Source organism: Bos grunniens, chromosome 13 (assembly GCF_055505025.1).
Source record: "Bos grunniens cultivar Pamir isolate PY7600 chromosome 13, Bosgru_T2T1.0, whole genome shotgun sequence".
In the NCBI taxonomy this organism is placed as follows: Eukaryota; Metazoa; Chordata; class Mammalia; order Artiodactyla; family Bovidae; genus Bos; species Bos grunniens.
In genome coordinates this window covers 63,749,586-63,775,390 of record NC_141177.1, presented here as the reverse complement: position 1 = coordinate 63,775,390, position 25,805 = coordinate 63,749,586, and the positions used below count along the sequence as shown (strand labels likewise).

General features: G+C 46.3%; 1 long non-coding RNA gene across 1 annotated transcript in view; it reads left to right on the top strand.

Moving 5' to 3' along the window:
- LOC147361109 (uncharacterized) overlaps window positions 1–24,323 on the top strand; it is a 37,769-nt gene extending 13,446 nt beyond the window's left edge. Inside the window, exon 2 of the long non-coding RNA XR_015139756.1 lies at window positions 23,283–24,323. This is a non-coding gene — a long non-coding RNA (uncharacterized LOC147361109). The remainder of the gene's footprint in view (window positions 1–23,282) is intronic.
- The last annotated feature ends 1,482 nt before the right edge of the window (window positions 24,324–25,805 follow it).

Here is a 25,805-nt window from a genome sequence, read left to right as displayed (position 1 = left end):
CATGGGATTGCAAAAAATCAGATACGATTCAGCAACTGAAACAACAACCACAACAATATATAAGCATTTTCCATTTTAACCATTTATGTGTAATTCAGTGGTACAAGTATACATAGTGTTTTTAACCACCACCATTATCCATTTTCAGAATTTTTTCATCATCCACACCAAAGCTCAGTCCCCTGTAAACAATAACTCCCCATTCATGCCCCCACTCCCTCCCAATGGCCCTGGGCAACCAACATTCTACTTTCTGGTACCTCATATGAGTGGGATCATGAAATATTTAATCTTTTGCGCCTGACTTAGTAATAGATCCCCTAGCATAAATGTTTCCTTGTTACAGCATGTGTCAGAATGTCACTCCTTTTTAAGGCTGAATTATATTCCACTGTACGTATATCCATTTGTCTGTCAATGAACATTTGAGTTGTTTCTCCTTTTGGCTATTGTGAGTAATGCCGCTGTGAACACTGGTATACAAATATTTTTGTGTACACTGGTGCACAAATATGTTCAAGTCTCTGCTTCTAGTTGTCAGGAGTCTATAACTCAGAGTGGATGCTGGATCATATGATGATTCTGTTTAATTTGGGGGAACTGTCATAATGTTCTTCACCGTGGCAGCACCATTTTACCTTCCTAAATTCACAACAGGTTCATCATTGTTTACTGACTTTTTTAAAAAACAATAACCCTCCTAACAGATGTGAAGTAGTGTCACATTGTGGTTTTGATTTGCATTTTCCTAATAATTTGCAACGTTAGATAACTTTTCATGAACTCATTGGCCATTTGTATATCTTCTTTGGAGAAATGCCTTTTGAAGTACTTGTAAACCAAGTTGTTTGGGATTTTTTTTGTCAAGTTTTAAGAGTTCTTTACATATTCTGGATTTTAATCCTTATCAGGTATGTGATTTGCAAATATTTTCCCCATTCTGTGGGCTCTCTTTTCATTTTCTGATAGTGTCATTTGATGTACAAAACTTTTGATCAAGTCTAATTTATCTATTTTTTTTTCCTTTTACTGCCTGTGCTTTTGGTGTATATCTTATTCTTTTTTTTTCACAGTAATGGATTCTAGTTTCAATGGAAAAGCATTGCTTATCTTGCAAGCATGTTAATACCAAGTTTGTTTTCTTCTGTTCCCTACATTATCTCTGTTTTCTTCAGTGTCACTATTTCTGTTTTTTTGTTGTTGTTGTTTTGTTTTTGTTTCACAGAGATCTTCCCTAAATGCTCATAAGCTTTAGCAGTTTCTTGGATTTAAAGGTAGGGTACTAAAAGCCTGATGGGACTTCACTGGGCATGAGCGATGGTGGCCAGAACAAAATAGAGGGCTTTACTTTAAGATGATGACACAGCAACCCAGCCTTTTTAAGGGAAGAATGCCCAAATGTCAATACATGCAAGCATTCCTCTGGGGCCCTCAAATTCCTCCATAGATGAATTTTCTATCATCTGACCTCCTGCTTTCTGGACATTTGGCTAGCAGTCCCACAGGAGGAGGGTGGGGGAGGGGGATATTTGAAGCTGTCATACTTTATAAACACATTTATCGGTTTCATTTGGATTCTTCTGTAACATACACCTGAATGAACTTTTCGGCCAAACCAAGACTTAATCTCCTTGTTCCCAGGTGTGTCCTTCTCCACTTTGTCCCTCTTTACATCTTTGTCTGATGTATTGAAATTCAGAGCCTCTCAACTTCAGTTTTCCCAAGGAAGAATCAGCTTCTAGTTCTTGATAGGAGGGGAACACAAGAGAGGGGAACTTGCCTGGGGGCCTCACCATTCTTCAGGTAGACCTTCTACCTGCTTTCCTATTACAGCACCTTTCTCAGTCTACTCAGGCTGCTGGAACAGGATACAATAGACCAAGGGCTGATGAATAACAGAAATTTAGTTCTCATGGTTCTAGAGGCCGGATATCTGAGATTAGGGTACCTGGATGGTCAGGTCCTGGTGAGACCACTGACTTCTTGTGTCCTCACCTGGCAGAGAGCAGAGGTAGTCTTATAAGAGCACTAATCTTGCTGGGTAGAGCTCTAGCCTCACACCCTCCCCAAGGCCCCAACTCCTAATACCATCCCATCAGGGAGTTAGAGTTTCAACGTATGAATTTGGGGAGAACACAGACATTCAGTCTATACTAGTATCTCATCCACAGACTGTCTCAGAGCAATATCTTGTACCTCCCTGGTCTGTGCTTCCTTGGATGCAAACCAGCTCACCTTTCTATGACATCTCCTCTCAGGGAATCTAGGTTTTAGGTTTTAGCTCTCTCTGTTTTCCTAAGGCTTTGCCACTTCTGTGGGCTTCTTCACTCCCCAGGAATGTATTGCAATCCTTTGCCTATTGTTGCCTTCTACTGCCTTGGAGAATGTGTCTTTTGTATTCCTTTGTTGGCATATTGGGAGAAAAAAAAAGAAATACACAAAGTCGATCTACTTTGTCTCACCAGAAGAGTCCCTTGCATCTTCCCGAGTATTCCTGTGTGTCCCTTTCTTTGTAATGGCTGTAGTTTAGTATTTCCCAAATTTTGAGGAACAGTGGTTACATGGGCTGTTAATAAAGATAATATAAATAAAGGCTCCCACAGCAAACGAAGCGTGGGAGATGTTAGGCCATAGACATCTTCCAGCAAGGACATTATCTTTCAAACAAGTGCAGGAGCACTCCTCAAGGAATGGCTTCAGAGCCAGAGTCAATTCCACATAAGAAAACCATTCTCACTGCATATCACACACACACAAACACACACACACACACACACACACACACACACATTTTTATTAGATGGGAACCAGATTTCGCTCTAAATTATTTTAGAGCTGAAGTATTAAGAAAAAAAAAAAAACGAAGATCATGGCATCTGGTCCCATCACTTCATAGCAAATAGATGGGGAAACAATACAAACAGCAACAGATTTTATTTTCTTGGGCTCCAAAATCACTGCAGACAGCTACTGCAGCCATGAAATTAAAAGACTCTTGCTCCTTGAAAGAAAAGCTATGACAAACCTAGACAGCATATTAAAAAGCAGAGACATCACTTTACTGACAAATTTCCATATAGTCAAAGCTATGGTTTTTTTTCAGTAGTTATGTACGGATGTGAGAGTTGAACCATAAACAAGGCTGAGCACCAAAGAATTGATGCTTTCCAACTGTGGAGCTGGAGAAGACTCATGAGAGTCCCTTGGACAGCAAGGAGATCAAACCAGTCAATCCTAAAGGAAATCAGTCCTGAACATTCATTGGAAGGACTGAAGCTCAAGCTGAAGCTCCAATATTTTGGCCACTTGATGCAAAGAGCCGACTCCTTGGAAAAGACCCTGATGCTGGGAAAGGTTGAGGGCAGGAAAAGAAGAGGGCGACGGAGGAGGAGATGGTTGAATGGCATCATTAACTCAATGGACATGAGTTAGAGCAAACTCCAGGAGATAGTGAAGGACAGGGAAGTCTGGCTTGCTGCAGTCTATGGGGTGGCAAAGAGTCGGACCCAACTGAGTGACTAAACAAGAACGACAAAAGTATTCAATGAGAATATGGTTTAGCCTCTGAAGAGGAATTCCGAGAATGTTTCAAGTAATGACACAGTCAGTTTAAGTCCAGAGCCACCCACGATAAGTACTTAGAAAGGGACGGCACATAGCTGAATGCAGATGCCCATTTTTGAATATTGTTCAAGTCTTCTGATTTTATGGCCACTTCTTATACACTCAAATGAGACACATCCTGCCCTGTGGTTTCCAACTTCCTAGAAAAACAACAATTAATCTTCCTCAGTGGCCAGTGATGTCTTCTCCCCTGACAGGCATCAAAACCAGCAAGAGCTTGGGTGCTTGATTTCTTGATTTTTTCCCTCTAAGCCCTTCCTATGAAGTTGTCCCACATTTGATGTGTTCTTTGTTAAATAGCACTCATTCTCTGCCTGTTTAGCAAAACATGCTTTAGCTCTACAGCTACAGCTAAAAGGGTGGATAAAAGAAGATCTGGGATTTTTTTGTTTCCAAGAGTGGGTGGGGAGAAGCTTTTCCAAAGGCACTCAGCAATTTTATTCATTCCTGCTTTTGACATTTCTTTCATAGTTTGTCTCGTTTCTGAGCTGGATTCCAAAACGCCACTTGTTACTGATGCAGTCAGCGTCTCTGAAACACTCAAGAGGGTAACTTCGTGATCCACCGAGGTGTCTGGCTGACACGCAGTGCGGCTCAGCTGCCAGGACCCTAAATGAATGCCGATTACAATTAAATGCAAATTAGCTTTGCATTTGCTTCAACAGTACATACAGAATTTCTTCAGCTGCCTCCGTATTTCAAGGCACAAATGCCATTCCAGACCGTTATAATTAATTGCCCCCAGATAAATGTACAGCAAGAATATCCCTATCATGTCATCTGTCAGCACTGATTTACACATCTGACACAGGGAATGTGTAGTTTACCAGTTAGGCGGTTAAATTTGGTTAATTGACCTGCCACCAGTCTGCTACAGAGGTCAGTAGACTCTTTGTGACCTGCCCGCCTGTCTTCCCGAGCGCAGCATACTCATGCCAGATTCTGGCTGAAATCAGGCATAAAGCCCACGGCTGGGGTCCCTACCCCCTCAACCTCCTGTCAGTCTAATTCACAGGGTTTCTCCCGAGCCTGGCACACAGTAGGTGCTCATTAAATTTGTTAACTACACAGTGGAATAAATGTTCTTGTGCCTTCCTTGCTTCTCTGTGATGCTTTACATCCATTGGAAGTCACAGTAGCTCTAAGAATGAAGGGGCCGGAGGATGAGGAGGGAGAAGAGCAGGGGAAGGCACAGCCTGTGACCCACTCGCTCTGTTTCTGCAGCTGCTCGGCTGAGCCCAGGTTTGTCTAGCTTGGCTGGGTCACTTGGACCGTGTTAAAGATGGAAAGTGTACAGAAGCTGCCTGGGCAGCACGTGATCACACTTTCTCCCTAAACAGAACCTCATGCATTCACAGCATGACTGCTTTTTCTGCCAAAGCCCTGAGATGCCTACCTTCCATAGGATGTGTGAGCATTACAACGGACCCATTCATGACATGAAAAAATTGCATGTGGCCAGCTTGCTACAACTCAAAAGGGCTTTCCTGCCATCACTGTCACTTTGAAGCGGCTGCCCAGCTCCAGCTGTATTTCCTAAGCTCACCTGGCATCTAGATGTCCTCAAGAGACTGGTCCTCACGGATGGGGTTGCGGCTGACATGTAATCTGTAGACAGCCACATCAAGAGGACCCTTGTCTCATGTCTCACAGTGTGTGATACTGCACTCCTGTATCAAGCCATGGGGTCTAGGTCCTCTCCCTTCCATCTGGGTGGACCGTGAGGCTTAGCAAACCAAGTCATAAAAGGCAGTACAGCCTCTGTCCTATCCTATTGAGACACTCACCATGAGAACCCAGGAACCAGACAGCCCGGCAGCCACATGGAAATTTCAAGTATACAAGCTCTGGCTACAGCCACAGCTGACGTACCCATGGATGCTAGACTGCAACAGAGGAAGTGAGGTGGCCAACAACTGTGGCCCTCAGCCTCCAAGCCATCCCAGGAGACACCACACGGAGCAGAAACAAGCTGTCCCCACCAAGCCCTGTCCAAATTGCAAGTTCAAAATGAATGTTGTCACTGTTGTGAGCCAGTAAGTTTGGGGTGATTTGCTGCACATCAGTAAAGAACTGGAACAGGAATACAGGTGGAGATGATGTGTGTCATTTCCAATACAGGGCATTTGAGAACTCGGGGATGCCTTGTCTATATGCTGTCTCTGCCCAAGGCCCTGGAGACAGCTGGACCACAAGATGGGAGGAGCCAGGTGTCCTGACTGCCACATTGTTCAGTTCAGTTCAGTTCAGTAGCTCAGTCGTGTCCAACTCTTTGCGACCCCATGGACTGCAGCATGCCAGGCCTCCCTGTCCATCACCAACTCCCAGAGTTCACCCAAACCCATGTCCATTGAGTCAGTGATGCCATCCAACCATCTCATCCTCTGTCATCCCCTTCTCCTCCTGCCCTCAATCTTTCCCAGCATCAGGGTCTTTTCAAACGAGTCAGCTCTTCACATCAGGTAGCCAAAGTATTGGAGTTTCAGCTTCAACATCAGTCCCTCCAATGAACACCCAGGGCTGATCTCCTTTAGGATGGACTGGTTGGATCTCCTTGCAGTCCAAGGGACTCGCAAGGGTCTTCTCCAACACCACAGTTGAAAAGCATCAGTTCTTAGGCATTCAGCCTTCTTCACAGTCCAACTCTCACATCCATACATGACTACTGGAAAAACCATAGCCTTGACTAGACAGACCTTTGTTGGCTAAGTAATGTCTCTGCTTTTGAATATGCTATCTAGGTTGGTCATAACTTTCCTTCCAAGGAGTAAGCGTCTTTTAATTTCATGGCTGCAGTCACCATCTGCAGTGATTTTGGAGCCCCCAAAAATAAAGTCTGACACTGTTTCCACTGTTTCCCCATCTATTTCCCATGAAGTGATGGGACCAGATGCCATGATCTTCATTTTCTGAATGTTGAGCTTTAAGCCAACTTTTTCACTTTCCTCTTTCACTTTCATCAAGAGGCTTCTTAGTTCCTCTTCACTTTCTGCCATAAAGGGTGGTGTCATCCGCATATCTGAGGTTATTGATACTTCTCCCAGCAATCTTGATTGCAGCTTGTGCTTCATCCAGCCCAGCGTTTCTCATGATGTACTCTGCATATAAGTTAAATAAGCAGGGTGACAATATACAGCCTTGACATACTCCTTTTCCTGTTTGGAACCAGTCTGTTGTTCCATGTCCAGTTCTAACTGTTGCTTCCTGACCTGAATACAGATTTCTCAAGAGGCAGGTCAGGTGGTCTGGTATTCCCATCTCTTGAAGAATTTTCCACAGTTTATTGTGATCCACACAGTCAAAGGCTTTGGCATAGTCAATAAAGCAGAAATAGATGTTTTTCTGGAACTCTCTTGCTTTTTTGGAGGTTGGCAATTTGATCTCTGGTTCCTCTGCCTTTTCTAAAACCAGCTTGAACATCTGGCAGTTCACAGTTCACATATTGCTGAAGCCTGGCTTGAAGAACTTTGAGCATTACTTTACTAGTGTGTGAGATGAGTGCAATTGTGCGGTAGTTCCACACTGTGACATCACTCAAATACCTGCATCAAACTGATCAGGAGACAGAAATAAATTGTTGTATGAAGACATTAAAGCTTAAGAGTTTAATCTACAATTATCCTAACTCATTGATTTCAGTTTTTCTAAGCTGTCCCAAATCTTCCACACCTCTGTTTCCCCATTTGAGTAACACTGAGTGTTGTCACTTGGGTTTCTGTCCAGTTATCCTCACAACAATGCAGGAATCCTGTATATTATCAGAAGGGCAACACTGACAAACTTCAAATTTCCCGGGTGATGTTTAGGCAGAAGACAAGGGAAGGGCAGGACATCGCTGTTTCTACTCCTCTTCCTCAGCCAAGGGAAGCACCAGCCCCATAAACGGAGGGAAAGAACCACTGTGCTCCATAGAAGGAAACCCACACAGGTCAGCAGAGCGGCTTTTCAAGCTCCATTCTGGAGGCAGCCTTGGGTGGGTGAAGCTGAAAGTCACATGTGGCCCTTTAGGAATGAACTATATTGATGTCTTTGCCACAGTTCATTTTGCAGGGAGGTGATAGATCTCTGGGTAGATCTATCTTCCAGATAGATCTCCATGGGCTTTGGTGCCACATAGAGGGCTAGGAAAATCAGGGGTTCAGAGCCTCACCTGCCCCCTCCCATAGTGTCCAACCCCTCCCCACAGGCTCAGGAATCCAAGTCAAACGCTCATTTCTTACACTCTCCATTGACCGGACTTCCTACTTCCTTGGTTCTGAAGACTCGTAGGCCACCAAGCCCTCCCAGATAACAATGCAATGGCCTATAACATCCCTCAACTTGGGAACAGAGAAGTAGAGAATACTGGCTCGTGTTTATGTACAAACAGGAGTCAGTGCTACAGGAGATGGAGGATGGGCCTCTCAGCATTTTTGGATTCTGAGAGACCCCCAAAGACCTGACTCTCTGCCTAGTATTAAAATTCACTTCCTCACCTGAAACACATCTGGAAAAATTGGAGAAATTCTGTTGGGGACCTCAGATTGTGTCCCTGATACCATGCTTGGGGAGTCTTGATATTAACTGTGGTTTTCCAGGAGGTAACTTTTTGAATGTTCAGCATAAAACATCAGTGCCCCTGACCTGAGACATGACCCATGCATCCTCCAGGCACCCAGGGACCTGCCCCACAACCGCTCGCAGCTTCCTTCTCGATGGTATCTTCACCTCTATTACTTATAGCTGCTGAAGCCTTCTCCGTTTCATTTTTATTTTTTCAAAACTGCCCAGGGAGCAACTGGGAATCCAAACCAAGATGAAAAAGCTTTAGGTGGAAAAGTGCAATGAAAATACTCTTGGTTCCTGTTTGCTATTTGAATTCCAGTAAGAACTCACTTTATCAGTGAATTTTGAATCCCCAGACCTAACAACTCCCTAGTATTATATTTTAGGGTGCGATCACAAAGGAATGTGGGGTTCACTGTGTGTTGCCAGCCCTGGAAGAGAATAAACACAATCACATGGCCTGTGGGAGAATTTTTGTTTTTTTATGCTTCAGCAGGGACCCCCGGAGTGGAATTCTGCTTTTCACAGCTCATTGCTAAGTTGAGCAAACCTCTTCCTATGGGAACCTCAAGAATGTTAGAGATTCTCTCATCTAAAATGGTTCCAATCTTGGTTTAATCCCTTATCTCTTCACGAGCTGTTTTGGCTCAAGCTGTTTTGATTTCACAGAACGGCTGAGCCTCTGAGATCCCGGCTCCGGCCTCCTCTCTTCAGTGGGTCTCTTAGGGCCTCTAGGCTTAATGTCTTCAATGAAGATCTTGTGGGATAATGTTTCCAAATTTGTTTTCCAGAGCCTCAGCCCCTGGGAGCGGACTTGCCTGGGTTTTGTCAGTCTCTGCCGGGCTCCTCCTGCCTTCTTTCCACGTCCTCTCCCCTACTCCCCTCCCGCCTCCTCCAAGGGCTGCTCTCTCCCTGTTGGCTGCCTTCTCACTGCTGACTTCGGATAAACATAAAGGCTTTTGCTGCCTGTGTTCACTGGGGAGACTCAGAGGTGCCAAAAGCCAATCGCCAGCTCTTGGCCTCCTGCATCTTTCACCAGCTCCTCACAGATCTGGAGGTTTTAAAGGCTTTGTCAGTCCTCAAAACCTCTTTTCACCATTTCCTGACTGTTAATGTCTTTGCTAAAGGTGACCCCTGTGGACCAGACTCTCTGTCTTAGTCCTGGAGCCGGACTGAGTGTGTTTTCCTTCTGTGTAGTGCTGGGATCAGAGGGTGTGCTCACTGAGACCCCAGGCTAGGAAAGACCATTCCTCACTTCTGGTGTGCTGGTCAGCCTAGAAAACACATAAGGATGGAGCAGGGGGTCTTTCTAGGTGGCCCACCCACCTCCAGTGCTGCCCCCTCTGCTACTGCAGACCCAGGTCCTGTTTTCTACTCTCTGGATTGCTGAACAAGTAGGAACATTGGCCAGAAGCAGATGGGGCTGAGAACTTTGACAAATCCAGATTCCCTAACAAATCAGATAAGAGGAAGGTAACTCAGGGATGAAGTGCATTATGATCCAGGCCCAGTGCCGCCCAGGCATGCAGCTGGGTGATGACTTTATGCCATCAAGTTACAACCAGGTTTCAAATGTGAGCCTCCACACCCTGGCTGGTACACTTTTCCCCTAGAAGCATTGGTCTTGAAGTCATGCGGGAAAGGAAGGAGCCTTCTAGCAGTGTGTTTCCCAGAGGCAAATACTCATCCAGGTAGCTGGACTCCATTTAGAAGCACTTAGAAAATGGGGATTGCAGCTGGAGAAGGTGAAGGTTCACAGACACAAACTCTGGGCTCAAGGAGGCCCCACTCTAATCAGAAAGACCAATTGGGGAGCCTGGGCTGCTTCCACGCCTGGCCCCCAGCCCCTTCCTCCCTGAGAATATCTGGGCTGGGCCCTCAGGTTGTATTCTTTGGACACCAAGGATCATCTTGATGGTCCTTCAGGGAAAGGGAGTCCTAGAGTAAACACAGAACATGGCGGGAGGAGCAAGAGGGACCAGCTCACCCACCCAAAAGGGAGGAGAGAAGAGTGCAGAGAACCAGGGGAGTTAAGTCATTCATTCATTCATCCAAGAAATACTTATGGAGGGCCCAGGAAGTGCCAGCCACTCTTCTGGGTGCTGGGACTATGGAGGTGCACAAAACAGAGAAACAATCCCTCTTCTCATGGAGATGATGGACCTTGATCTCTGAATTGGGCCCAGCCTGAGAGAGGCAAAGGGTGTTCTAAAGACAGAGCCACAATGCGAGACGAGAGAGGCTTAGCTGATGGATGAGGACAGACTCTCCTGACCAGGGATGGAGGGCAGGGTACCAGATGGAGGCTCCCAGAGGCCAGGGCATCTGCAGAAGAGACAGAGAAGGAATACTGGGAGGAAGAGGAGGAGGAATGGAGGGGACAGGGAGGTTAAGATGCAGGCAGCAGAACATGCTGTGGATGACGAGGTTAGGGCTGTGACCACGGAAGATGTGTTGGACTAGAGTGAAGTTCATGGAGGAGCTGAGTGATCAGACGGCAGGTGTCAAGAGTGACTGTCAGAGAAGTGAAATCCAGGGACCTGCCCATCACGGGAAAGGAAGTCCTACACCGCTGCCTTGGGTTTGCATCTTCTGCCTGTAAAGGGGCAAATATTTTATCAGCTGAATAAAACCAACCATTATTACCACTTCAAGCATTTGGGGTTTGTTTTCTTGCTCTTCGAAAGGAAGTAACCAGGGGTAGGTATATGTGTATCTCAGCTTCCCTCTGAAAACCAAGCTGTTGCTGAGTTTACCTCACAAATTGCAATTCTATCCTGTAACCAGTTTAGAATTGGCAGAAAGAAATTGCTGGAAAGTACCAGTTTATTCCCTGCTCCACTCCTCTACCTTAGGATGATGATTTTTTTGGTTAATATAGAAATTTCAGTCTTGATCTGAAATATCATACATATAAAATCCCCTGAAATAGACATGTTTGATCTTAGAGTTTGTTCTAAAAATAATACACTGATTAAGTTCTTGGCCCTTTCCTTGTGTATTTGTCAAATTCTGGTTCTTATTTGCAATTTTGCATAATATAAAAGGGTCATATAACTTTCTGTTGTTTTTTTTGGTTAGACATTGCTTTGCCTTACTTTAAAAACTTGATTACTGTTTTCAGATATCTTAAATTCTTTAAGGGAGTTGTGTTATTTGGGTAGATGAATAATTTTACTCAATAGGCCTCCATAGAATATCTGTACTCAGAAGTGTTGACAAAGATGGGTGCATTTGTCACCCGTGTCTCCCTGGAAACTTTCATTAGGAAGGGAAAGATAACAGAAGGAACAAACTTACAGTCACGACATTTGGTGTCAACATCTCTGCAGTTTCTGCCAGGACCCCTCTTTCAGCTGGTCCCCTTGTGTAGCAGCACACAGTGGAGGGCCTGAGTTGCACCTTGGGTCTGCTGGCTTGTAGGTGCCAAAGCCCTGGGTTCCTCAACGTTACACTGAAAACAGAACACTCTCTCCCTCCCCCAGCCTTTCCACCAGGCTGGGCCTATTCAAGGAGATCAAGGCCCATTATCTCCAAGAGAACAGGGGTTGTTTATCTGTTTTGTGCACCACCATCGTCCCAGCCCTCAGAAGAGTGGCTGGCACATCACTGGCTCCTTACAAATATTTATCAGATGAATGAATGAATGACTGAACTCCCCTGGCTCTCTGCACCCTTCTCTCCTCCATTCTGGGTGGGCAAGCTGACCCTTGCCTTTCTTTGCTCTATAGAGAGAACCATGTTCTGTGTTCTCTCAGAAGACTCCCCCCAACCCTGAGTGAATATCAGGATGAATCCAGAGATTCTCAGTGAGGAACGGGTTGAGGGCTGGGTAGGGGAGCAGCCCAGGCTCCCCTGCTGGTCTTCCCGATAAGAGTGGGGCTTTGCGGAGCCCAGGACTGTGTCTATGAGTGCTCACCGGCTGTGGCCACCATTTCACGAGTGCTTATGTCTAAGGGTCTGCGTGCATGCATACAAAGTCGCATCAGTCATGTCCAACTCTTTGCAACCCTATGGACTATAGCTCACTAGGCCCCTCTGTCCATGGGATTTTCCAGGCAAAGAGTGGGTTGCTATTTCCTTCTCCAGGAAATCTTCCTGACCCAGGGATTGAACCTGTGTCTCTTACCTCTCCTGCACTGGCAGATTAGTTCTTTACTATTAGCACCATCTGGGAAGCCTGTCTAAGGGTCTCAGTTCAGTTCAGTTCAGTTACTCAGTCGTGTCTGACACTTTGTGACCCCATGGACCGCAGCATGTCAGGCCTCCCTGTCCATCACCAACTCCTGGAGTTTACTAAGGGTCTAAGGGTCTGGCCCACAGCAAATGCTTATCAAGCACAGCTGATACAATGAGTATGACAATATTGACATCTATGGGTTTTTTCCTCACCCCCCACCCAGTGGCCCAGGAGCCTGAAACCTGTCCCCAAGTCCTGTTCACAACTTCTCCCAGACACCTAGGATTCACACTGTATGGGAACCAGCATTCTACCCTACAGACCGTGAGGCAATTTCTTGGGGAAATCTTGTCCCCACGATCTATATGATTTTCTGAAGAAAGAGCATATTTTGGAGAACAGAGCATTGGGTTTGAAGCCTGGGACTGTGCTTTGAGATCTGTCTTTCCTAGTGTGTGACATAGGGGGATTCATATAGCTTCCCTCAGTAGTCCCGTATCTACAAAGAGGATACTAGGAATAGCCATCTCCAGGGTTTTTATTTGAATCATGTATGAATATAAACAATAACCTCCAAAAGGATAAAATCAGAGCATAGTTGGGTTTCCATCATTGGTTGCCAATTAAGCTGTGTATTCCTTCCCTTACCTGTCACTGTCTATCCCCGATCTTCCCTGGCCCACACACACACAGCCCCTTGGTCACTTCACTGCATCTTCCAACAAAAGGAAATATAATAGACAGGCATTCTTATTTTAAATTTTTAATAAATTGTTTAATGGAAGTCATGGAAGGTTGTGTCTGCTTGGGTTGAAATGAGTCTGGGAGCTTGCTGCATCTCACTAAGTTCAGCAAGCCCGCCCTGCAGTTTCCATGGAGAGAGGCTGCCTGCGGAGCACACCTGTCTCCTGTCATGTTGCATCGTCATCTTATATTCACAGGTTTTCGCTTCAAAACACTTGCATCCTCCTATACTACATGACCCCTCTCATGTGGAGGAGTTTGCGGCACACACTCGTTCAGCCGCAAGTCTATGCTCATGACTGCATCATCTCTGTGGCTTGGCACATAGACGCAAATAGCTTCGATGAGTTTCAGTCTCTTTGGATAGTAACAGTTGTGTCTGCCAAGGGAGGCTGGACTTGAGCTGAGACTAAACCAATTAGCAGCAAGAATGCCCCTGCCCTTCCAAGCTGCTCCCTCATAGATGGTTGAATTTGCAGCATGAACAGTCCTCACAGGGGCTGTGCCCTGTATTACCTGGGACCCTCAAAGCCCCACCTGGCTGCTGCCTCCTCTGGACACAGCAGCCTCTGAGAGCCCTAGCCTGTCTAGGCTAAACCTCCCATGTCTGCTGTGAACTACTTTCAATGTGAGGTGCTCTTCCCATTGTTTCAGAGATTCCATCACTGTTGAATAGCTTGCTCGCTCAGTCGTGTGTGACTCTTTGTGACCCTATGGACTGTAGCCCACCGGGCTCCTCTGTCCATGGGGATTCTCTAGGCAAGAATACCGGAGTGGGTTGCCATGCCCTCCTCCAGGGGATCTTCTCGACCTAGGGATTGAACCCACATCTCTTTATATCTCCAGTGTTAGCAGGAGGGTTTTTACCACTAGCGCCGCTCAGGAAGCCCATCACTGTTGACTGCTGGCTTCTAATTGTAATTTCAACCAGTAAAGCAAAGTCAACTGTTTTTTTTAATATTATTTCAATTATGTAATATTCTTTAAACTCTGAAACCTACTGTATATATAAAAGCCCCCAATTTCAACTCAATGCTGAGCAGCTACACCAGCTGTCAACGCCTTCTGGGGGAGGGTTGGGGGAGGGTGTAAGCCAGCAGATAGGCTAGAGGGGAAAGGCCTGCTGCTTTGCCACCTCCAGATCCTCTGAGCTGCCTGGGCCTCAGAGCTGGAGCTCTGAGCACAATCTAGAGATGACTGGTTATCTCTTGTTTATCGGTGATCATTGAGTGGAAAATATTACTGGGTGGTGAACTGGCACAGCTTCAACTTGAAATGACTAAGCCTGCGTGAGTCACAGATGCTGCCAGATTTCAGGCACCATCCCCAGGTTTGGGTTCTCAACACCTTGTTTAGGGTTCAGGCTTCATCCAGGTAGGATGAAGGTTGCCTATCCCCACATCCTCCAGTAGCAAGGAGATGACCACCCTGAACACAGCATAGGCCTAGGACAAATTTGATACCCTGGGAAAGTGAGATTTTGCCTCCTGTTCATCATTTGTGATAAAGACTTGTCATCCAGTAAAGATGGGTGGCTTTGCCCTTTGCTCATTGCCAGACCTGAGTTTTGTCTGACAATGGGGGAGTTTATTCCTTTCCTCAGGCAGTCACTAAATCCCAACTCTGAAACCTCAGGAGATTTACCTTCAATCACCAGCAAATCATCTTTCTCCGCTTTTGTTTCCAAGGGGGCAGGATGGCTGCCGTGTGGGGCGTTCTCTTTGTAATTAGCTAAAAGGCTCTGTGTCTGCCTGTCACGTATAAATTCATGCCCACTGTAACAGGCCAAGTAGAGAAATACTCAAGGCTAGGATTAGCACATCAAGAACCAGAGCTGGATCTTTACCATTAGTCACTGTCCTGACCAAGAAAAGAGACCCAGAATAAAAATCTGTGCATCACATAACATCAAGTAAGCAAAACAAAGGAAACACACTGTCACAGCTAAGGCGAGCTGCTTCTGCACTGACGGCTCCACTTTCTCTGCTGGAGGTGAGCTTGGTGCTGTAGGATCCATGGAGGTACACGGGCCAGCCTGGTGGAGGGAATGATAAAAGAGACCCTGAGTTGAATCTCACAGTTCAGTAGGATTTGGCTGTGAGGAGGGTGTGAGCTGACCATTCAGAGGGAGCTGGAAACATAAAACTCAAGAGGAGACAGGAACTCCGAGCAGTTCAGAGGGAGGGCGGTGGACTAGGATTCCAGAGAGGAAGGCCGTCTGGATGGAAGGGTGTGACTTGCAAGTGAGACGTGCTAGAAGGATTTGAAGCAGAGGAACAACACGATCAGAAGCGCAGCTTATGAAGCTCACCCTGGTGGAGGAGTCTCAGGAGGGAAGAGAGGCAGCAGGAGAGCCAGGAACAAAGGGTGTTACCTTGGCATCCGGGCAGCAGAAGGAGACAGAATGGAAGAACAGAGAGATGACCAGTGAGATGCGGGGGTCATTGAGGTGACGGGCGGGAGGGTGCATTTGGCCTCAAAGACTTCTGGCTTTGGCATCTGGAAGAACATCAGGCCGTTCATGGAGAAGCAGCCCATGGCGGGGAGCAGGTGGGTGCGATGGGGTTGGAGGGAGGATGGAGTGATGCCAAGCTCCACCGGAGGCGTGTTGCCCTGGAAGCGCCCAGTCCTTGGCTTCTGGTCACGTGCTGCGGTCAGGCACGCGATGCAGTTCCATGTGTGTCGGTAGTTGTGACACGCTCTGTGCCCCCGTGGAACCCCTTACCTGAGGGGACATAGAAGAACCGGGAAAACCAGTCAGCTCTTGTTGTTATAGTAGTTAGTCACTGTTGCTCTGACTCTTATGATCCCATAAACTGTAGCCAAACTCCTCTGTCCATAGAATTTCCCAGGCAAGAGTACCAGAGCCAGTTGCCTCCAGTATTCTTGACCTCCCTCCTCAGTATTTTCTTGACCTTCCCAACTCAGGGATTGAACTTGCATCTCCTGCATTGTCAGGTGGATTCTTTACCACTGACCCACCAGGGAAGCCCATCAGCTCTTAGTATTTTCTGAATCACATCCACGCAAAGGAAAATGTGAACGCAAATCACACTGTGAAAATGCTATGTGCTACATGAGACTGAAAAGGCAACAACCTTCTTAATCCTAATCTAAAAAAACTATAATCATTTTTGTTCCATGACGCAAAAACTAAAGGCCTGTTATAAATTCTGAAACAGCTGACTGGTGGTAATCAATTTTTGCTACATTAGTAAAAGCATCAAGATCCAGGTAGCCAACCAATAAATAATTAATAGTGCCTACTATGTGGAAAGGCATCTAGGAGATGCAAAGATGTGTGTGATAGACCACAACCTCAAAGAATTTGTAATTTTAATGGGCATTCATGAATACAAATAGCTATAGTTAAAGGTGTATATTTCACAAGAACTGCTAGTCAACTGTCAGCAAAACCCCAGATGGAGAGATTAACTCTGACAGGGGTGGTGAGAAACCATGAGGGGAATTAATAGGACTAAGTTCACTGGGGTTGAGGTGCTTTATGGACCTTTGAGCATGAGTAGGATTTCATTCTAAGTGCGACATAGGGTCTTTCTGCCTCCATGAAAGAAAAAGGTCACTATCAAGTGTCAAGTATATATATTAGGTCAAACCACATGAAACAGCCATTTTTACAGGTTAAAACATGGTTGAGGGGGTTCGCTGGTGGCTAGGTGGTAGAGAATCTGCTTGGCATTGCAGATTTGGGTTTGATCCCTGGTCCAGGAGGATCCCACATGCCATGGAGCAACTAAGCCTGTGCACCAGAACTATTGAGTCTGTGTTCTGGAGCTTGGGAGCAGCAACTATTGAAGTCCATGTGCCCTAGAGCCTGAGCTCTCCAACAAGGGAGGCCTCTGCAATGAGAAGTTCGCATATTGCAAGTAGAGAGTAGCCCCCACTTGCCACAACTAGAGAAAAGCCAGAGCAGTAATGAAGACCTAGCACATCCAAAAATAAAAATAATAAATAAAATCTAGTTTAAAAAAAACAGTTGAATATTGGCAATCTCATGGAGCTCAATATTATCATACTGTTTGAACAGAGGCCTCAGTTCCAAAAATCTCAAACACTAGTTCTGGATCCCGAAGCCTGCTGATGAGGCTTTCCCTAGTGAGGTTCCAGCATCCTCTTGTCCTTCATATCCTGAGGGAGGCATTCCCAGGAGCCCAGTTATTTCACTGGAACAAATTCACTGGAGGCCTACAGACAATTTGGAAAGTTCACTGGTGGCATCTACCAGACTCTTGTGGACAATAAAGGATAATCAATACAATTAGGTCATGATCCTGATGGCAAATGTCCCTGGCAGGTCTTGCATCTGAAATTCTCACTAAAACCAAGGCTCTTAAGTTTCAACAGCTTCTAAGAAATCCACATTAATTCCCTGTTCAATCTTTTGTGCGGGAGATTAATCATGAGAACATCACCATCGTCCCAACTCTACTCTGCTAAAACTTGCCCAGGGTTGAAGAATTTGAGCTCAGACCTGCATCCGCAGGAGGGTCCTCTAAGGCCAGGCTGAGTCAGGCTTTTTGAACCACCCATGCTTTTTGGAGCCAACTGATTTGATGTGGTCCACTGATGGGAACACAATGATTCCCGGAAGTTGAGGTCATGAACTGGAGCATATTTTTAAAACTGTATTAGAAAACCATTTCAACATCCGGGTGGAGTTGAGAAAAACAACTTTTCTGATAAATAATTGAAGTAGTTACATTTAGGCCCTGCCCAGGATTGTGGATTCAACTACAGCATGAAGATGAAATTATTGTGCACAGCTCATTTAAATTCACCGCTCAGATGGGCTTGTTTCTTTTCTTTTTTTTTTTTTTAAAGAGACAGTGTCCTTCTGGAATTAGAAAGAAAATTACTCTGAGAAATTCAAAGATCCCACAAACATTTTCAGACGTTACTTCATTGGCCCCATAGCCCTTTCATGGCTCCTGTTTGGCTTTGTTCAGAAGCCAAGGTAAAGCACAGAGTTGAGCCAAGGTCACCCCAGCACTGGCCGAGATGTACCTCAAAGTGGTTGGTGCACAATGTGGTCATGACAAAGAGAAAACACTGCCTCAGCAGCTTGGATTAGCCACTGCGTTCCTTCTGTGAGCAAGAGAGAAAAAGGAAAATACAATTAGAGCTGATTTTAGTGGTTGGACAGCTTGGTGAATGGAGCCCGGGGTTCGTGGGGGCCCCCAGCCACTACCCCACATGGGCTGGAAGGACAGTTGGGCCTTGGGTCAACACGTCAACAAGATCAGTCTGAGGTTCTGTTCCCAAGCCATGTTCCAGCTTCCTGCTTCTACTCACAAAGACACGAATCCCAAGGGGGCAAAGGCCTCTTCCAAGGTCATAAAGAGTTAGTGGCTTGCCAGTTCTCTTGGTTCCAAAGGCCTGGGTAAGGGGTGAGGGGGAAATTGAGTGGGTAGGGGAAGGAAGAGAAAAGGGGAAGAATGGAGACAGAGGGACAGAAGGAGAAGATGACGTGTTGGGAGAGGAGATGCTTTCATGTCCCTGGCAGTGGCCTGTGGCCTGCTGACCACCTGTGGGAACGAGCACTGTGGGAGGTGGCTCAGGACCCCCAGGAAGCAGGGACCTTGGTGCTGCCCCTGCAGGAATGGAAACACCAGGAACTGAGTGCCACCCCGCCCCAGGCCTGTGTGCACGGTACCTCCTGCAGGAAAGGTGCGGGGCCTCTGCTCCGTGTCCACTACCACAGCCAGGATTGCATGGGGCCCAGCCCTCCCTGTACCCACACACACCCTCCCATGGACACGTGTGTCACAAATGCCCACAGGGCCCCCTGGGTACAGGAGCCCTGAGCCGGCAAAGCAGGGGGGTGTTCATCCTGGTCAACAAGGCAGCTGGGAGGGCAGTGACATCATCTTCTCCAACACCCTGGCCCCACACGTCCGTGACTTTCTGGGACTGAGTGCGGTTTTTAGAGGGAAAGGACAGTGTTTTGTTTCATATGTTTTTCAGTTGAGTGGCAGGTGGTGAAGGTTTTTTGGCCTGAACAGACCTTGAGGAATGGTAGACCCATCCTGAGCTTTATGCCAGAGAGGGCTGGAAGCGCTAGTGGAGGACCCCCGTGGGTGACGGATGAGGGGCCATCCAGGACCTGCAGACAGCATGAAGCAGCAGAAGCAGCAGAGCCTCTGGCCTCACACTGCCCCCCACCCTTTGGAGTCACGGCAGCACTTCTCCTGCAGGCGTGAGAGACTTGAGGTTCACGTGCACATGATTGCAAAGGGGAAGTCCTCTGGGCGGGCATCGTGGTGCAGAGGGCCCTGCAAGGACATATTCGGTATTGCTTCGCTTATTAATTGTTTTTCCTAGTAGTTATTCAGTTGTATCCAACTCTTTGTGGCCCCATGGATGATAGCCTGCCAGGCTCCTCTGTCCATAGGATTCCCCAGGACAGAGGAATTCTGGAGTGGGTTGCCATTTCCTTCTCCAGGGGATCTTCCTGATCCAGGCACTGAAGCCCAGCTTCCTGCACTGCAGGCAGATCTTTACTGTCTGAGCCACCAGGGAAGCCCTAAGTGACTCCCAAATAGGCCATGCTGTCCTAAGGTAGAGGGTCCTCTGATTGATGTCTCTTCTTTCTGGGGCTTCAGGGAGCTGTGCTGACAGCCCGGCTCCCCTCTGGGCTGAAGTACATCAGAGGTCTGGGCACGGGTTAAAACGAGGGCAAGAGACAGAACAGGAAGTCTGCACGCGCCTGGCAGGCAGGAAACAGGAGCTTATCTTCTGTTCCTCCTGCCGCCCAGAGCAGGACCCACACGGAGGATGCGACAACCCAGATTGGTGGCTAGTTGGTGGGAAGAAAGGGTGAGCAGAATGGGCATGTTTCCTGGACGCCTGTCTTGTACACAGGGAAGACCCTGCTGGTCACTACACCTTATCTGCCTCCCTTTCACAAAAGATGCACTGATCCCACTCTTGCCCCCACTGTAAATTCTGAACTGACTTCCTAAGGATGTGTCAGATCTCAAAAAGAGAGAAAGAGGGCTTGGCTAAAGGAAGCTCCGCCATGCTCTCCTTTCATAGAACAAGCAGGAAGTGGAGTCAGAGACACAGTGTTTGGAAATAGATCAAGCAAAGGGAATGGCCTGGAAAATCACCTTCCATTTGCCTTCAGAGGCTATTAAGCATGAAAGGAAATTCCCAAAGGAAGTGAGGTATCTGTCCCTGCCCATCTCTGCAGACAGCCTAGATGCTCAGTGCTCTGGAATGATTCAGGTGGGTGGCCCCCGCGAGGGCAGGGAAAGAAAGAGGCCACCGCGTGCACTTCCTTCACCCATGGGCGGGCACCCCTCAGCCCTGAGTTTTGTTGTTCCAGCCAGACTTTATCAGGACAGAGACTGTATTGGAGCATCATTTTTCATGTAGTAGAAGTAACTTCATCAGCGTTACCAGAATCTTCCTGGTGCTTTGAAAATAATGTCCCAGCTTCTCCACACTTTCCAGGAATGAATGATATGAAGGAAGAGGTGCCTGCCCGTTAGGCCACCACCTGGATTGTGATATTTATGCCAAATGTTCCTCTGCAGCCCTGAATATCCCAGCTCCATTTTTGTGGCTCAGCATCTTGCCTGTTCATCTTACTTTGTCTCCGAGCTCTGATGACTGGGCAGTGCACCTATTAATCTTAAATGAAATCGAGTCTCCGCCACTTCCATTTGAAAAAGAAATCGCTTTGCCTATCCCATTTGATTCCACAGCATAAAATATGTATGATTCCTCTGGCCCCTCCACTCCCCTGGCTCCCATCGATTCTTTCAGTAGCACTGAGCACTCACTGGAGGGAAGTACTTCCTGTCCATCAGGGATGAGCCCAGGACGACAGCATCCCCAGGGGCCAGCTGCTCCTTGTCCGCTGGGTCTGCAGCAAAGCTCCTGCTGCTCCCACTGGGGGCTCTTGAGGGTTTCCAGGCCACTCTGCAGATCGCTGTCCCTGGGGCTCTGGGTCCTGACTTCGCTTCTTATTTCGTACATCTGCTACACACAAACACGATAGACATCTTCTGTGACTTCCTAAAGAACCCGCCTGCCAATGCAGGAGACATAAGAAGCTTGAGTTCCGTCTTTGGGTCAGGAAGATCCCCTGGAGAAGGGCATGACAACCCACTCCAGCATTCTTGCCTGGAGAATCTCAGGGACATGGTGGGCTACAATTCATTGGGTTGCAAAAGAGTTGGGCATGACTGAAGCGACTTTGTACACATACATATACATACTCTGTGACTCCAGGGACTGAGTCAGGGAACTGGGGGTGTGGCTGTTGAACCACGAGGGCTGGGATCACTAAGCCACTTGGCTCACCCCAGAGTGGTGGGTTCTGCCACAAGATAAAGCACCCACAGCACCCACATTGCTGTTCTTGAGCCTTCCTCCTGCCTTTCATAAGTAACTCCTGCTGGTCTTTGTACATTACTCCTGACTTCACTATAGGCCAACACATAGTAGGTGTTCAGTAAACCCTGAATGTGTGGGTTTATGCTCAGCATCCTCCACATTCTATTTTTGCATCTTCCTTGCATCCCAAGTGTTTTCCCTGAGAAAGAACACCTCTCTATCCTCCCCTAGCCAACACCATCAAAACATACCTGTCAGGTATCCCAAACTCTTGAACTCCTGCACTTTGCCAACTGTGTAATTAATTGCTGTGCAGTGGTTCAAAACAAGAGTTTTGGAGTAAAACAGACTTGGGTTCAAATCCTTGCTCTTAAAATATATCCAAGGAACCTGGGACAAGCTATGTAACCCCCTGAGCCCTTATCTAGGAAGCAAGGATAACAATAGTGACTAATCCAAGTTGTCACTCATATAGCAGAGATTTTATGAGATGTTGCAAGAAAAGAGGTCAGCCAAGCACATCCTACATGCCCAGGACATGTTGATTATTACAGCCACTGCTTTCTTGAGTTAATCCATGTAACCAGGGGACATTTGACCTTTACTGAACATCCCATAGGCTAACTGTGCCACAAGACTATGGGAACAGCACTTAAGTTAGTGGTGAACATTTTATTCAGCCAGAGGGAGAGATTTGAGGGTAAGTGATACTCTGGACAGACACCTCTCAACCCCAGCAATGGAGTGTTAACCTCTTCCTGTCCTGACTGAGGAAAGCAAAAACCAGAAGCCCTGATACTGGGCTGAAAGGTAAACTGAGTTTGTCCAGCTCCTCCCTGTGGCAAGAAGGCAGGATGGGGAAGAGACAGAACAAATCGAAATCTGATTCTGAGTCAGTGGGGCCCATGTCAGTCATGAAGTTATTTTAAGTGGTGGCAACAGGAGTCGGGTTGGAGGTGGCTTTGTTGTATTCTCTGCCCTGAGAAAAGCTGGAGAACATAAAAGAAATAATTAAAAGTCACTCTGCCTAATCTGGTATATTCCCCTGAAAGCTCACCAACAAGGCTCTCATTTGCTGTACAAATGTCTACCGAGCTGAGATGGAGCCCTTCCCAGGGGGAACCCTGAGAGAGGCATTAGCTGTGCCCCTCGCCAATGTGAAACTTCTTGGTCCTCTGGGAAAGGGCTCAGCAAACAGAGTTGTTTAATGCAGCTTCATTTGCCCAAACAGTGTCAGCATGTTACTGCTTTAGAATGCATTCTGCAGGGCCAGGCTGGCACTTTCTCCATCTGTTTACATTTAGAATGGGACTCGCTGCCAAAGATTCGAGTTCCCTGGATTGTGGAATCCAGAAAGCACAAGCCAAAGGCTAGAAATAAAAACAAATTGAAAAACTACTCATAGCTTAGTTGGATTCACAAGGACCAGGAATTTCCCCCTAGAGCATTCAGTCCTAGAGAGGAGGGTCTTCATGGTAGAAAACCTGAGTGGGCTTCACAGGTTCCCTCCCCAAGTTTACTCCACCGCCATTGGCCCAGGACTCCTTCAGGTTGGCCAGGATGTGTTGAATTCTTCTTAGTTATCCCAGCCTGGTGTCTGGGCTTAAGAAACACTGATAGGTGGAGTGAATAAACGGATTACAGTCAGTTCTTTATGATGGTTTTCAAACATAGCTACAAATTCTTTGACAGTCCTCCATTGAGAAGAACATCAGTGCTCCCTCCCCTTGAATCTGGATGGGATTCTGACTGTTTCCACAGTCCTAGTTAAGCAGAAATGACACATGTGATTTTGAAGCCAAGCAGCTTTTGCCTTTGTTCCTAGAGCCACATGTGAGATGTCCAGCCACCCTGAGGCTGCCGTGTTGGAGAAGCTGATGCAGTGACCACCTGAAGACATCTCAGCTGGACCTATAGAGAGATGCACAGCCTGGCCCTAGACATCAGACATGTGACTGAAGACACCAGCTGAGGGTCCCAGGATCATGTAAGTTCCTTCCAGACTTCTGAATCTTCCCCACAGTAGAGCAGACCAAACCACTCTATGCCCTGTCTGAATCCCTGACCCACAGAAGCCAAAAGCATCATAAAACTGTGCTTGCTTGTTTCACACCATGAGGTTTTAGGGTATTTTGTACATGGCAGTAGATGAACATAACATTCTTCAAGACACAAGGCAGGAGGCTCGTGCTACACCATCCCTTCCCAGCTGGCAAAAATCCCTACAGTCAGGAAGTTGATTTTAAGAAAACTTAAATGGCCTCTTCAAAATGAAGCCCATAACTTCTTTATTTGACGTCCAAAGAGATGGGTAACAGCTGGTTCCCACTCACATTCTATCATAGGACTTTATATCCTTGAAGATATTAAGAAGCTTTTCAGGTTTTTCCTCTTTGGGTCAAATGCTCTGAAATCTTTGCAGATCCTTTCATCTTTCTTCATTTTACCTTGTATCTGTCATCCTCTGAAAACAGATGCCAACAGCTTTTTTAAAGAGATGGAGAACACCATCGTGAAATGAGAGACTTTGATCAAAATGACAATCCTTTTGGCATTTAAGGCACTTTATAACATACAAACCATTTTCACCTGTAGAATCCCCAGATTCCCATAACCACCCCTTGACATGAATGAGATGGACATTTATTCCTACTTCTTAAAGTTAGGCTCCTTTCTCAGATTCATACTTGCTGAGATGAGAATAGAAAACAAACCTCCTTAAGTTGCAAGTCTATGAATAAAGACAGGAAATGAAAAGAAGACGATCTTCTGCAGTGCTTAAATAGCAGATTATTTTCTCTTTAATTTTCATTGATTATAATTTTGTCTTTTCAATAAACAAAATCAGAACATTAAAAAAAAGAAATTCTAGGTCTTTATAAAGTGTTTGAACAGTGTTGACCTATTTTGAACTAAGTCATTTTTAAACATGGGCTTCTCTGGTGGCTGAGTGGTAAAGAATCCATCTGCCAATGCAGGAGACACAGGTTCAATCTCTGGGTTGTGAAGATCCCCTGAAGGAGGGCATGGCAACCCAATCCAGTGTTCTTGCCTGGGAAATCCAATGGACAGAGGAACTTGGCAGGCTACAGTCCATGGGGTTGACTTAGCACGCATGCATGCATTTTAAACATAAATAACTCAAATTGTGGGCACAACAGAAAATTACATAGTAAATGATCTTCTCATTGCTGTCATTGATTTTCATTTTTATAGTTCTATAAAAATGGTTGAAAATGTGTTATGGTCAGAGTTAGAAATATATTGCATACCACTGGAGTAGCCTAAAAAAATGTACATGTATTTGTCCAGTTACCAATTGCCAATGTATTCTATTACATAGATAATGTTAAGTATTAGGCCATGGAGAAGCAGCAGGATTTCATGGGTTCCATGTGACATCTGACATCTCCATCAACAAGGCACTTGAGTGAAATTCCCACTGTATTTAGTCCTATGCTCGCAATAGAATGTAGCAAGCAAGTCAGGACATAATGGCCTATGCCCCATGAAGTCAAGTATGTGTTCTCGCTTACTCTCAAGGTCAGACCTTTTGGAAGCCTTAATAAGGGCAACAGCTAGACAGGCTGTGTATGTCTATGTCCTGAATAGGGCAAAAGGAGGAGGAAGGTGTTAGTGACCAGAGAGAGGAGGGGTGAAGATGGAATAGAAGGTGGATGAAGCCAATTGTTATTCCTACTTAGTGACGTAGGGCTACATTCTCAGGATCACATCTAAAAAACAGGGTGAAGAGACCCAGTGGGACACTGTGCCATGTTGAGATGGCAACGATCACATGGTTCTCCGTGGTGCCCCGCAGACAGACCCAAGGAAACCTGATTCAAATCTCTGCTGGAGGGCTGGCAGGGAAATCAGAATCAGTATTCTATCAAGTCTTCCAGGCAGTGCTGAGCCACACAGAAATGAGTGGCTTGCTTGTCATCAACAACTCAAAAAAAAAAAAAAAATCAACAGTAACAAAAAGTAATGTGAGTCTCAGAGAGGTTCTGCTCAAGGGCAACTAAAATAGTCACACTTGAACCTCTGACTCCAGAAGCAGAGTCTTTTCTTCATCACCTCAACCTGAGGGCAAGTCTTCGCACTTCCCTGAACCTCAGCGTCCTTGTGCATAAAGTGAGCTAACCAGTTGGACTACATCAGCCTTGAGAGCTCTTTCATGTCTGATGTTTGGCGATGTCTTGAATGAAACAGTTGGCCGCATCCAAGTCACCGGGAATCAAGCTGCCATTTTGGATCAGAGAAACTTGTTCAGACTTTGGGCCAAATGGTCTTCTAGTGGTCTCTGAAGCCCCCAAGAGGGAGGACTAAGCCTGTGGCCCACATATAT